Source organism: Canis lupus, chromosome 7 (genome assembly GCF_003254725.2).
Source record: "Canis lupus dingo isolate Sandy chromosome 7, ASM325472v2, whole genome shotgun sequence".
Taxonomy (NCBI): domain Eukaryota; kingdom Metazoa; phylum Chordata; class Mammalia; order Carnivora; family Canidae; genus Canis; species Canis lupus.
Genome location: NC_064249.1, coordinates 3,690,913 through 3,703,580, shown reverse-complemented (window position 1 = coordinate 3,703,580; position 12,668 = coordinate 3,690,913). Strand labels below are relative to the sequence as shown.

General features: G+C 37.3%; 1 long non-coding RNA gene across 6 annotated transcripts in view; it reads right to left on the bottom strand.

Annotated features, from left to right (window-relative positions):
* The window catches only part of LOC112648270 (uncharacterized), a 77,176-nt gene that overhangs the window by 32,218 nt on the left and 32,290 nt on the right, over positions 1-12,668 (bottom strand). For all 6 annotated transcript variants that reach the window (XR_007411756.1, XR_007411755.1, XR_007411754.1 and 3 more), the window contains exon 2: positions 6,984-7,132. This is a non-coding gene — a long non-coding RNA (uncharacterized LOC112648270). The remainder of the gene's footprint in view (positions 1-6,983; positions 7,133-12,668) is intronic.

Sequence of the window (12,668 nt, the reverse complement as noted above, 5' to 3'; positions counted from 1 at the left end):
TTCTCATTTCCCTCACCCCAGAAAACCAACCCACTGAAACACTAAGCTTCTCATGGTTTGTGTGAGCAGTTGTATATTATTATTGACTCATAGTGAGCTAATAGCAGTCAACTAAATCAGACGTAAATCACATGTGCGATTCTTCTGCTATACGTCCCCCCTTCTCCAAGAATTTTGGAGTGAAGACAAGCACTATATGTCCATCTTATTACACTCGGCCTATTATTTTTGACCAAGGAACACCTGATTGCACAATTACAGGGAGAATTTACATCATCATCCAGATCAATGGTACCTCTTGGAGTTATGCAGTGCACAGCATCTATAGCCATAGGTGACAGCCCTGCATACCTTTGAAAAGATTGTTTTGAATCCCGAACGATCTATTCAATATATTAGATGTCCTGCAGTTTAATGACATCTTAGATTTAATAGGACTTTGCCAAAGTTTAAATAAAAAATATTGCATTAGTAGGGTCTTGCTGTACAAGTAAGCTGTAAAATATGTAAGGGCAAGAACAATTGCATACCTTGGGAGAGGGGCAGTGAATGGGGAGAATGATTAATTTTTTTTCTGGCAAGTGGAAAAAGGATGACTAAGGAAAAAATATGAACAAAATATTGATAACTAAGTGTTTGCTAGTGTGGGAAAATGAACTTTTACTTTGTAAGCGGCATTTAAAAAAAAAAGAGGTTTTTAGCTCATTTAAATCCCTGTTTGGGAGTAGTTTTATCAGTTTTCTTTTCCTTTTAAGGTTTCCTGTCTTTCAATGCTATGTGAAGACTCTTATTAAAAACATCCACTGTCATAAGTCATTCTTCCCAGGAACAAAGCTGATTTGGTCTATTGCAGATGAGTGAACTAAAATTTATACAACTTCTTTAACATATTTATATTTATGCAGCCTTTCCCATTTTCAACAAAGAGGAAGTTACCAACCACACTAAAAGGCTAGATGGGACTAAAAATATGTCTAGAGCAGTGAGGCTTTCAGGACCCGGACGGCCTGAGCACTTGCAAGAAATGCAGTTCTTGGGCCTCACCTATTGAATCAGAAACACTGGTCATGAAACCCAGCAATCTATATTTTAACATGCCTTCCAAGTAATTCTGATATAGCAAAAGTTTGGGAAATTTTGACCTAGAAAAGTGTGATAATCAAAATCACCCTTTAGTAATTAAGTTTCAAGAAATAGTGGCATAGTACATCAGGAAAAGAAATTCTATTTTCAATTTCTACATATTTTCTATAAAAATGCTTTATTATTTTCAAAACTCAGTAGCAATGATAAGTCCTTATATCCATTTTTCCTCTTACATGTTAACAAGGAAAGACTTCACTGTCATTAAAAAAAAAAAAAAAAAAAAAAAAAGCACATGCAGAAATAAAGCATGGCTACTCGGAGTTCTTCATAAAGAAAAAAACTATAAGCATAACTCTATTTTATAATTTCATTACTACAAGTTGGAGCTATAAGCCTTTCCAAGTTTTATGCCTAACTCTTGGCATTATAGATTCATGACTATATGTTCATTAATAATCCAATTCATGCTAGAAAGGAACTCAGCCCATATCTATTCTTAGTGTACAGATCAAGCTCTGTAAAAGGCAAACCTGTTATTTTATCTTTCATGGATCCAGAGATTTTTGTTAAATCTCAAGTCTGAAAAATATAATAAAAAAATAAATATTGGTTATATATAAATGTTAATGCCTCCATATCATCTAGTAGTGGGTCTGTAAGTAGGTCATCTTAAAGAACTTTTGAAAAAGTTCATGAATGCCTTCAAGAAGGAAGGGCAAATCAACTCAGTTTTCCCGGATGCTCACAGGGGAAGCCACACACACTCATAATACATTTATAATTGTATACAAAAGCTAAGCAAAACATTATTTAATATATTGAAATCATTCATGGAGCTTTTTGTGTTAAAGTTAAATCAAGCTAAGACTTACTGGCTTAAGTTTTTAGAAGGCCCAGGGATCAATACTATCAACACATTTTTTCCTGTCATCTAAAACAGGATTCCTTGCTTCCTGCATATTTCTCTTTGACCGCTTGCTTCTTAATCTTCCATATTAGCTTATTTTTTCCCCTTGCTTACATATATTTCCACTAAAACCCCTCAAATCCCAAAGACATATCAAGGTAATAACTTCTCTACCATCTCATTACTGTTAGTTAAAAAATAGCTGATAATCCATATTTTAAATACATGGTTATCAGCCCATTTTGATGATGATTTCCCAGGTTCTCTGCAGATTGTTTTCTTTTGTTTTCAGTAGTTTGTGTGCCATTGCAGGGAAACTGTGCTCTAGTACATGGATAAAGTCAACATGTACAGAAAACACACACGAGGGCCACTCTTCTGCTATAATCAGCTCCATGGAGAATTATCTGGTAAGAATCCTTAGTTTGTTTTCTGCTGCAGAAAGCTACCTCTGAAAAGGTATTGTTATATTTAGCTATAATGAAAAAATTTTTCATGTCCAATCAGAGGCAAACATATTTTGCATTAATTTACCTGGCTTATGTGGCAAATTTTCAGGTATGGCACAAAATATGAGCTCACAGTCAATATCCCTTAAAATCTGTGTCATTTTAATACAATATTTAATGTTTCAAGTAATGAATGTACTATTGAGATTCTATTTTTTGTATCCTACTTTTTTTGTATCCTACAGAAACATTTGCATTGTAGACCACTTCTTCACTTAGAGTGTTCTATAGAAAATGTCTATTAAAGATCCTGCAGAAAACCAACATAACTTATTTTCCATTGAGATAAGACAAGAAATAAAAAATGTCTAGACAGGTGCTTCTCAACCAAAGGCAATGTCTGCTAATGCCAATGTGGTGAGAGAGGAATGCTACCGGCATCTGGTGAGTAGATGCCAAGATGTTGACTAAAAATGTAACAATGCACAATGCTACAATGTACAATCTCCCATGCCTAGTAGTTATCTCGTCCAAAATATCAATAGTGCCTCTGTTGAGGAACCCCAGGCTAGAGAAAAATTAAGTCCTATTTAGTCAATACAAGTTGGTCATAGTTATTATAATTTCCATGATACCCACTGAAAAATCAAAGCCTGCCATCATGGCCATAGAGCTGTGGAACATGAACTAAATTCCCTTTACTTATACTCAAAATGTGAAGAGAGCTCTTCTTTTCAGTGGAGAAAATATAGCTTGTGATTACTGACCAGCACTGAATCCCCTTTTACAAGCTAACATTTTTGCACCGGCTTTGAGTTATGTGGCATATTGCCTCATGTGAACGTTGTTTTGTTAACCAACTTCTTTTCCTGAAAATGTTATTTACTTAAAATGAGACTTCATCTTGAAAAAATAAGCAGTCACTTCTCTATATAACTACTGCTCCTAACAAGATTTTTCACTTACATTTCTTCTCTTTCTAAATTTCCTTTATGATTGAAAACCTATCGATCCAGTATTTATGAAGTCGATAAAATACGAAAGCACAGCTCAGCTTCTAAATGAAATATGTTCTTGAGCCATAAGCATCTTTCAGTGTATCTTTCAGCAACCCCCACAATAGATCTAAAAATGTTTTCTCAGGTATACGTGATGACTTTGTCCTTTGTTTAGCCAAAGGATGTTTCTTCTAGGCTTCTTTTGTTAAAAATGCCATTCAAAATTTAGTATAATTGTGCAACATAAAAATTAACAATGGGCAAATATTGTTGTGCATATATATAATTTATGTGGCAATATAAATAGCAGATTGGGAATATTGTATTTTTGTGCATTCTGGTTGAATTTTCATGGAGTTAGACCCTTTGGCACTCTCTGTGGAAGAGGCAGGTGATTCACAGCTGCAGTTCCTTGGCCTTGAAGACTCTAAAAGAGGTAGTTTTATGTGAAGCCTAATTATCTCTGCAATATTGATCATAGATATCTTTATTAAGAATATACATGCCACACACCCACAAACTCTGATGTCAGCCGTGGGTTTCTTCATATACCAATAAGACAAGATCTATCAAACCCAACTTTTATAGATTAGTCTATCGAAGTATCAGGAAAAATAATTATGTTCCTCATTGGTTCTGATTTCCCGTACTTTTCTGGCTAAGGGGATGCAATTTTTCCTTAAGTCTGCATTCATTATATTATCATGTTCCATATTTTATAGATTATCATTTAAATTATGATAATTAAGATCCTGATGCTATTTAACTACATATGAAGTCCCTAAAACACAAATTAAAGTTATAGTTGAAAACTGCCACAAAATTGTTGTTTGACTTTTTAAAAAATTAGGTTATGTCACTTAGCCGTGTCCTCAATGATTTGGAACTGAAACCTATGCCCCGAATAAGTAGCAAGTAGCATTTAATTACAGAAACTGAAAACAACCTAAGTATTACTACTTCATCAAAATGTTCATTTTTAACTGAAGACATAGCAATCTTTTAAATATTTGCATCAGAAAATACTTAGAACCAAAAGTTAAACAAACTACAATTTCTTAGATATATCTAGACTTGCATCTTTAACCTTAAGGCAGTGTGGCAGGCTTTTTAAAACTCAGACATTCTACTTGTTTACTTTACAAAAATAGTCATTTCCAGTAACATCACCACACATATTTCTATGTGATGTTTCCAACACTAACCTGAGTAAATCTTTCTTTCTTTCTCTTTCTTTTTTTCTTTCTTTCTTTCTTTTTTTTTTTTTTTTTTGAATGCCTTGATATCCTAGAAAAACTAGAAAGCCAGCTTAGTGGTATAATTAAAAATTTAAAAGCTTTGTTTTATAAACATGTTTTTGGGGTATGTGTGATATTTTAGTTTTTTTTTTGACATTAAGCCTATTCTGTCTTCAAGAACAAACTATATTTCCTATAGGATACCACCAATGCCTCTAATAATAGGGTATAGCTGTGTCTCTACAGTGGATTTCCTCCCCACCCCCCTCTGCCAGTTTTTATGGGAACAGCTCATAAGTGAAAAAAAATTAGAGTTTGTCTTATTTTTTTTTTCAAGAATACAATGCTGGTGATGGAAAAGAACTTCTGAATTTCCAACCCAACTTAGGAAATAACTTACCTTCTTTTCTTCCGGGCAATCCTTTTTGTTCTGGTTAAAACTACAGAACTGTGAGTAATATATAATCAGAAGACAAAAAAAAAAAAAAAATCAAAAGGGGGTTGTACTTGTAAACAAAAATAGAGTTGACTTATAGAAAATTTGAACTTGTTTACATGTTATACATATACAGAGGTCAGAGGCTATATTAACAATGAAAGTAAGTTTTCCTAAATGCATAAAACCTCCAGGCAATTTCAATATATATTAGCAACTACTGAATGATATTATATTTACTACATGTATATTTTAATGATTATGTCTCTTCTCAGACATTTGTAACCAGTTTCTGGGAAAGTATTTTCTTGGTCTATGTATATGCAAAACTAAAATTAAACCAATGGCATTTTAGACAAGCAAGATGACTTAGATTATTTTCTGGGCTTCATTTTCTTCACTTCAATACGAGAAACTGTATTACAGATTTCTATGCTTTCTACTAACTCTCTGATTCTGTTAATTCCAATAAAAATATAAGGATAAGGCCAAATGGTAGGATGAAACTCCCAAGATGATGGTAAATATTATGTAAGCTAGACAGCTATCTGTATTTCTCAATGTTTTCTAAGTGATCCTGTCACTCTAATAATTCATTCTTCAAATTACTCTATCTACAGATTTGATTGCCTGACATCCATATGTGCATACATGCTCTTTAAAACTATTTATAGGGAGGGGGGCTTTTCCTGAGAATCCACAGTCAGATCATGTTCAAGAATGAACTATTTTCTGGCAAAATGAAGAAGTCCCTTGAGATGCAGGGTCTCCTTTTAAAATATGTTCTCTGTTTTCTAGGAGGAAGGAAAGTATTAGATGGACTTGTGCAAGACAAGGATGGAAACAAATGGAAAGTGGAAGACATGAGTATGGGAAAGAAGGAAGTCGAGACAATTAGGAAAAGGACCCCGGCAAGGGATCCCCATCATTTAGTGCATCTTTGCCATCAGAGGCCTGATTCACTGTTATATTTTGAAGTGTCTTCTTCCCAGACTCTGTGCTTAAGTAGCCATATCTTTTAACTGCCTGACTCCAATAGCTGATGCGGTTGCCACCACAGAAATAGAAATTATAGCTTCCAACCCTTCATTTTATCCCTCTTACCTATAATCCTCTAGTTCCACTCTGTCTGACCACTTGACAAAGTTTTTTTTTTCTTTTAGGTTTTTTTTTTTTTCTACGTTTTGTTTCTTTTAATTAGTGCATCTTTGTGGGACCACTTCAATATGCTTTACACACAGAGAACAGTAGATAGATATCCCTGAAAACTCGATGAGAAAAGAAAGATCCTGCTGGGAACAAAAATGGCACAGAGGGCCCACAATAATGATCCCTATAACTAGACGGCCACGTATCTTGTTCACAGCCATCGTTTACCTGGAGGTCTTTCTTGAAAAACTGCCAAGATTCTTTACAGATTTTACATAAGGTCTTTTTTTTTTTTTTTTTTTTCAAAGACTCGCTGGTCTATTTTCACATGTGTGTTGTTTGGTTAGGTCCTTCAAAGGCTTCAAGGTTTACTTTTATATTTAAAGAGGGTAAAGATGAAGGCTATTATTTGAATACAGCATTGCATTCAGTGGCATCAAGATGCTTATTATAACTGCCCTGAGGAGGAGGTCAAAGCGACTCATGGCTCCTAGTACCTTCTAATGTGTATTTAGGTGCCCTGTTGGATGGCTCGCCTAAGAGATGTGGCATATATCTGATGAAAGGGCGGTGAACAACATCAATTATAAAAGACAATCTGCTAATGAGAGGAAGAAAAGGAAGAGAGAGAGAGAGAGAGAGATACTGGGATAAAAAAGGGAGAAGAAATGATCTGTAATAGAACAAAGCATTGCAACTGAACTAAAAGAAATGTCATACCTTAATCATGTCCTAATTTTAGGGTACAACTGCTCTCTTCATTGGAGACATAATGTATTTCTTCGACTTTTGTGGGACTGTCATTGAAGAGGGAGATCAAATGGCTTTTAGTCTCCTTTATGGATTCGTTGCTAATTTTGCCAAGATCCCTGTACAAAACAAAAAGTGATAGTACATGAAACTCAAGCCATGTTAAGTAAATGAGCTAAAATAGATTTTTATCCTCTTATGGGATGTTTCCCAATGCAACAATCCATAGAGATCTGCCAACTTCTCATGTCCTAAATTTTTACTTTTCTAGGGCTACTAATTTGGCCCCAGAAAACATTGTCTGGGTTTCCCCCACCATAAAATGTCTTGTCAAGTAACAATCAGAAACCTCTGAGAAGCTAAAACAGTGTTGGCTCCCTCTGCTATGCTAAGTGGTTATAAGGATTCGTTTTCCTTTGGATGTATTTCCCATGTTTAAAAAGGATTTAAAATATTACCTACCATTAGTACAATTGATAGATAAATCTAGATTTTATTCCCAGACATATTAAACATATTTGCTTTGTTTTTCATCATCTAATTTCTCTACAGAGACTAATTCCTCTAAATAACACAATGCTATTATTCTAGCCTATGATAGCAGCTGAATTTTCAAAAAAAGAAAATATGGAATGTGACTAAGCAGTGTGGTTTTCTCCCTTTCAATTAGGTTAAATGAACACAAGCACATTGTTATTTTCCTTTTTACTCTGAAATTAGGGAATCCTGGTATCCAGTTAAAAAAAAAAAAAAATGACCGTAAGAAACACTGTTTAGCATGTCTAAGTCTGTTGATCTTCTTAGGGTAGACAGAGGTATTCTCTCTTAGAGAATCTATTTCCGTTAAAAGATAATCAGTATTTTCCCCAATATCTTCCACGCAACAATATAATTTCTTCTCGTAATTTTCTCCTTTGTGCATCGGCTCCTGAGGCTCTAGGGACTGCCAAGGAGGGGCGTCTAAGGAGGCATGAGTGACCCTGTTGGCTGCACGGCCAGGTCGTGCACTGCACAACCTCACGCACCCTCCGCTGCTGTTCTCAAGTCTTCCCAGGCGAAGGCAGTGGGCTCGGCAGTGTCGGCTGGGGCCTACAGGAGCCCCTCTTTTAATTTGGGGCTTAGGACACGAATGCCCCTTCACTTTGGCTCACTCAGCCACTCTGTGCACAGCCGCTTAGCAGACACGTGGCCACCACCAACAGGGAGGAAGTTAGCATAAAGGTGTCACGTATACTTTAAGAAATCAGAGATCACAGGGCATCAGACTCAGAGTTCCAGAAACGTTCTGAAGTGTGTGCAGACACATCAAGGAACCGGTCAGTGGCGTGGTGATTATGTAGCTTTGGTCTGATTTATTTTATCGAATTCACCAGTCTTCCTAGCTCCAGGAATGCCCTGGGATTGCTCTTAAGTCTTATTTTTCTTTAATAAATTTATTTTTTATTGGTGTTCAATTTGTCAACATACAGAATAAGTGCTCATCCCTTCAAGTGCCCCCCTCAGTGCCTGCCACCCAGTCACCCCCACCCCCCGCCCACCTCCCCTTCCACCACCCCTAGTTCCTACTAGTTTCCCAGAGTTAGGAATCTTCCATGTTCCGTCTCCCTTTCTGATATTTCCCACTTATTTTTTCTCATTTGGGGAATATAAAAAATAGTGAAAGGGAATAAAGGGGAAAGGAGAAAAAGACTCTTAAGTCTTAAAAGGTGACACAAGTGTCGCGCCCTCTTCCCACTGTGCACATAGACATGTTAGCATTTTGGAGTTAACGCGACTCCAATGTGTGGGTGAATCCTCCCCAAATTTCCCACGGTTTCCAAAATTCCCTATCCTGCAAAAGGAAACTGAGGCTCAGTCAACCCAACGGTGACTGAATACGCATCAACAGTTGTGCTCCCAACTCTCCAAGATGTGGGACACTCCCTTCCGATGGCAAATAGAGGGATGCTGTGCGCACTGAGGTTATTTTTAATGACCCAATTGAGATAGCAGCTTTATTAATTAATGTTATAAATATCTTGTTCAGAACGCTGGCTGGTATTTTGATTAGACTGGAAAGGATAGCTAGAAGGTCTCTCCTGCCATGAGTATTGCTGTGGGAATGGAGAGTTTGTGGAGAACATTTCAGGGGTCATAGGGTTTACCCAATATTCTCACTTTCCTCTCAGTCATCTCTTATAAGATTATGAAGCACTCAGTTTCTTTGCTCTCTCTCTCTGATATTCCTAGTGACTAAAGGAATTTAAGAACTGCAGGGGCTTGAAAGGGAGTGGCGAAGTACAAAAATGTGTTCTCAATTTCTAAAAACTTTACCATAATTTTTTTTTAAAGTATTCCCGGCGTGCTTTCTTGGTCTATAACCCCTGACAGCTACTATTCATTATGTTTTAACCTGTAAATGGTCTAACACTTTTCAACACATATTAAGCCCATTCGACTATTCTGCAAGCATTGAGCCTATCTATCAAGGACAGCATGCTCTTGGATGGATGGGGATCAGAATGGCAGCAGGCTCAACTGGAGAGAGAAGAAAGCAGAGGCAGTGAGCTCATTGACCGGTCAGGGAAATATTTTGCAGGGGCCCTCTCCTCAGGCAAGGGCAGGAAAGCTAAAATAAATAAATGGGATCACATTAAACCAAAACGTTTTTGCAATGCTAAGGAAACCATCAACAAAACCAAAGGGCAACGTAGTGAATGGGACAAGGTATTTGCAAATCCTACATCTGATAAGAGGTTAGTATCCAAAATTATAGAGAATGTGCACAACTTAATATTTTAAAAAGACTCTACAACTTGATTTTAATAAGGGCAGAGAACCTGGATAGACAACTTTTTTTCCCAGAGAAGACATACAGACGCCAAACAAACACATAAAAAGATGCTCAACATCACTAATTATGATGGAAATGCAAATCAAAACCACACTGAGACATCACCTCACACCAGTCAGAATGGTTATCATGAAAAAGACAAAAGAGAGCAAGTGTGGACGAGGCTGAGGAGAAAAGGAAATCCTCATATGCTGCTGGTGAACATGTCAATTGGTGCAGCCACAGTGTGGGGAGTCCTCAAAAAATGGAAAATAGAAATACACATGATCCAGCAATTCCATTCCTGGGTGAGTATCTAAAGAAAATAAAAGCACCAATTCGAAGAGACATATGCACCGCTTCGTTATCGCGACATTATTTACAACAGGTAAGGTATGGAAGCAACCCGTGCCCATCCACAGATGAAAGACACAGGTGTGGTGGATTTCCACAATGGAATACTACGCAGCCATAAAAAAGAATGAGACCTTGCCGTTTGTGACAACGTGGATGGACCTTCAGGGTATGACGCTAAGTGAAATAAGTCAGACAGAGAAGCCAAATGCTGTATTTGATTTCATTTACATGTAGAAGCTAAAAAACAAACAAAATAAAGCAGAAACAGACTCATCGGAAATACAGGAAATAGACTGTTGGTTACAAGAGTGAGGAGGGTGGAGGAGGTTAGCAGAGTAGGTGAAGGGGATTGAGAGACACAAATTACAGTCGCAAAATAAGGAAGTCACGGGGACGTACAGCATAGGGAGGAGTCGATGATACCGTGATACTTTTCTCTGCTGACAGAAGGTGAGTGTACTTATTGTGGGGGTTATTTCGTAATGTATGAAAATATCAACCCCCTATGAGGGACGCTTGAAACTAAGGGGATATTGTATGTCAACTATACTTCAAGAACACTTTTTAAAAAATAAATAAATAAAAGTGACCCCAGTTACTTTCATATACAACTGAATTGGCCTTGCAGTTCACGATGGTACATGAAGTTAAAGAAACACAAACATGCCCCACAGTTAAAAAAAAATCTCAGTAGGTCAGTGGGAGAAGCTCTTCCCTTGCATGAAAAGATCATTTTTAAAAAATTTTTTTTATTGGAGTTCAATTTACCAACATGTTATAGCATAACACCCAGTGCTCATCCTGCCAAGTGTCCCCCTCAGTGCCCATCACCCAGTCACCCCAACTGCCCCCCCGCCCACCTACCCTTCCACTATCCCTTGTTCATTTCCCAGTGAGGGTGACAAAACATGAGAGACACCCAACTCTGGGAAAAGATCATTTTTAAATCAAAACTCCAAACTTTCTCTCTCCCTTCTCTCTCTCCCTCTCTCTCTCTATTTATTTATAATATGTTGTAGATTAATTCCCTGATGAATTTCATTGGGCCTTCTTTTCTCACACATTTCTCCTTTCATCCCTAAATGTCATGCTGGCATATACGAATTTCGGTAGGAAGGAAAGCACGAAGCATGACCTTCCATAGCAAACGATGATCTTCCTTTGTCTCCCAGTCTGAGCCTTTGCACCCACACACTGCCTGGCGTGTGGAGACCAACCAGACGGCCCTCGCTGTTAGATGCCAGAAGGGACTGTGCAAGCCAAGGGCCCTGGGCTCACAAGCTAAAACTTGCATGCTTGGCAAGGCTCAGATGCCAAGGCTTGAATCTCTAATAAACCACTCGCTGCCTCTCCAGTAATGATACCCTGGGGCTGCTGGGAGGGGATTCTTTTTATAGGAAACATACTCATAAGGATTTAATATTATCTTTCTGAACCCTTTGATTCAATAGGGTGGTGGTTCTTCTTCTTCTTCTTCTTCTTCTTCTTCTTCTTCTTCTTCTTCTTCTTCTTCTTCTTCTTCTTCTTAACTTCCCCCTTTATTTTGTAGATCCTGTGATGTGAGCTAGTGTTAATTCTTTATGCAACAGTAGTATGTAATCAACATCTCTCTACTGAGCTCAAGATTCCTTTTTCTTTTTAACCATGTGCTTAAAAAAAAATAAAATATCTTGCCACTGAATGTCTTTTTACAGACTGAAAAGACTTTTAGGTTAAACAACATTTGTTAGGCTTTGATGCAATCAAATGCAATTTCAATCTTCTTGAAATATTCAGCCCTGCCTCTCTCTCAAATTGCACATATGTGTCAGCTTTCAATTTTTTCTCACTAGTGTTTTACACATGAAATCTATTTTCACTGAGAAAATGGAATCTTTGTGTCTTTGTCTCTCGGTGTGCTGCTTTCAGGCATGTTCTGGCAGGGGCTTTGACTATCGAGGCACTGGGGGAGGGGCCTGGCAGGCATTTGTCAGCTTTTCTTGCATCTGTAATTTCTGGCCACTCAGCAGTATTAGAGGGTCTTAGAAACCGGTTGAGGAGGGTGGGGGGGAGAGCTTGTCATTGATGAAAGCCAAACTCCGAATAACTGCCCGATGTTAATGACCGAAGAGAGAGAGGAGAGTCTGAGAAACTTTTATTGTGCTTTAATGAAAAAGATTTTTTGGAAATGGCTAATTTATAAAATTGCACATGGTAACATTTTCAGATCTCAGTTTAGAAAGCCCCTGTCCATATTATGTTACCGATTTCATTGCTTTTAGCTTGGCAATGGTTCATGAAACTATTTTAATTTTCCACCAGTGGCTTCTGGTTATTTCTGCCCTTATTTCCTCGTAACATAACTGACAGCCCAATTAAACATCTGCATTTTTTAATCTGAACTTTCCTCCCATAACTATTTTGCTTTTCTTCTAAAACTTCCAGATGTTTTGGCTCCTTTATGATTTTTAATGCATGCAAGTATATTTGCTCCTATTTCAAAGACA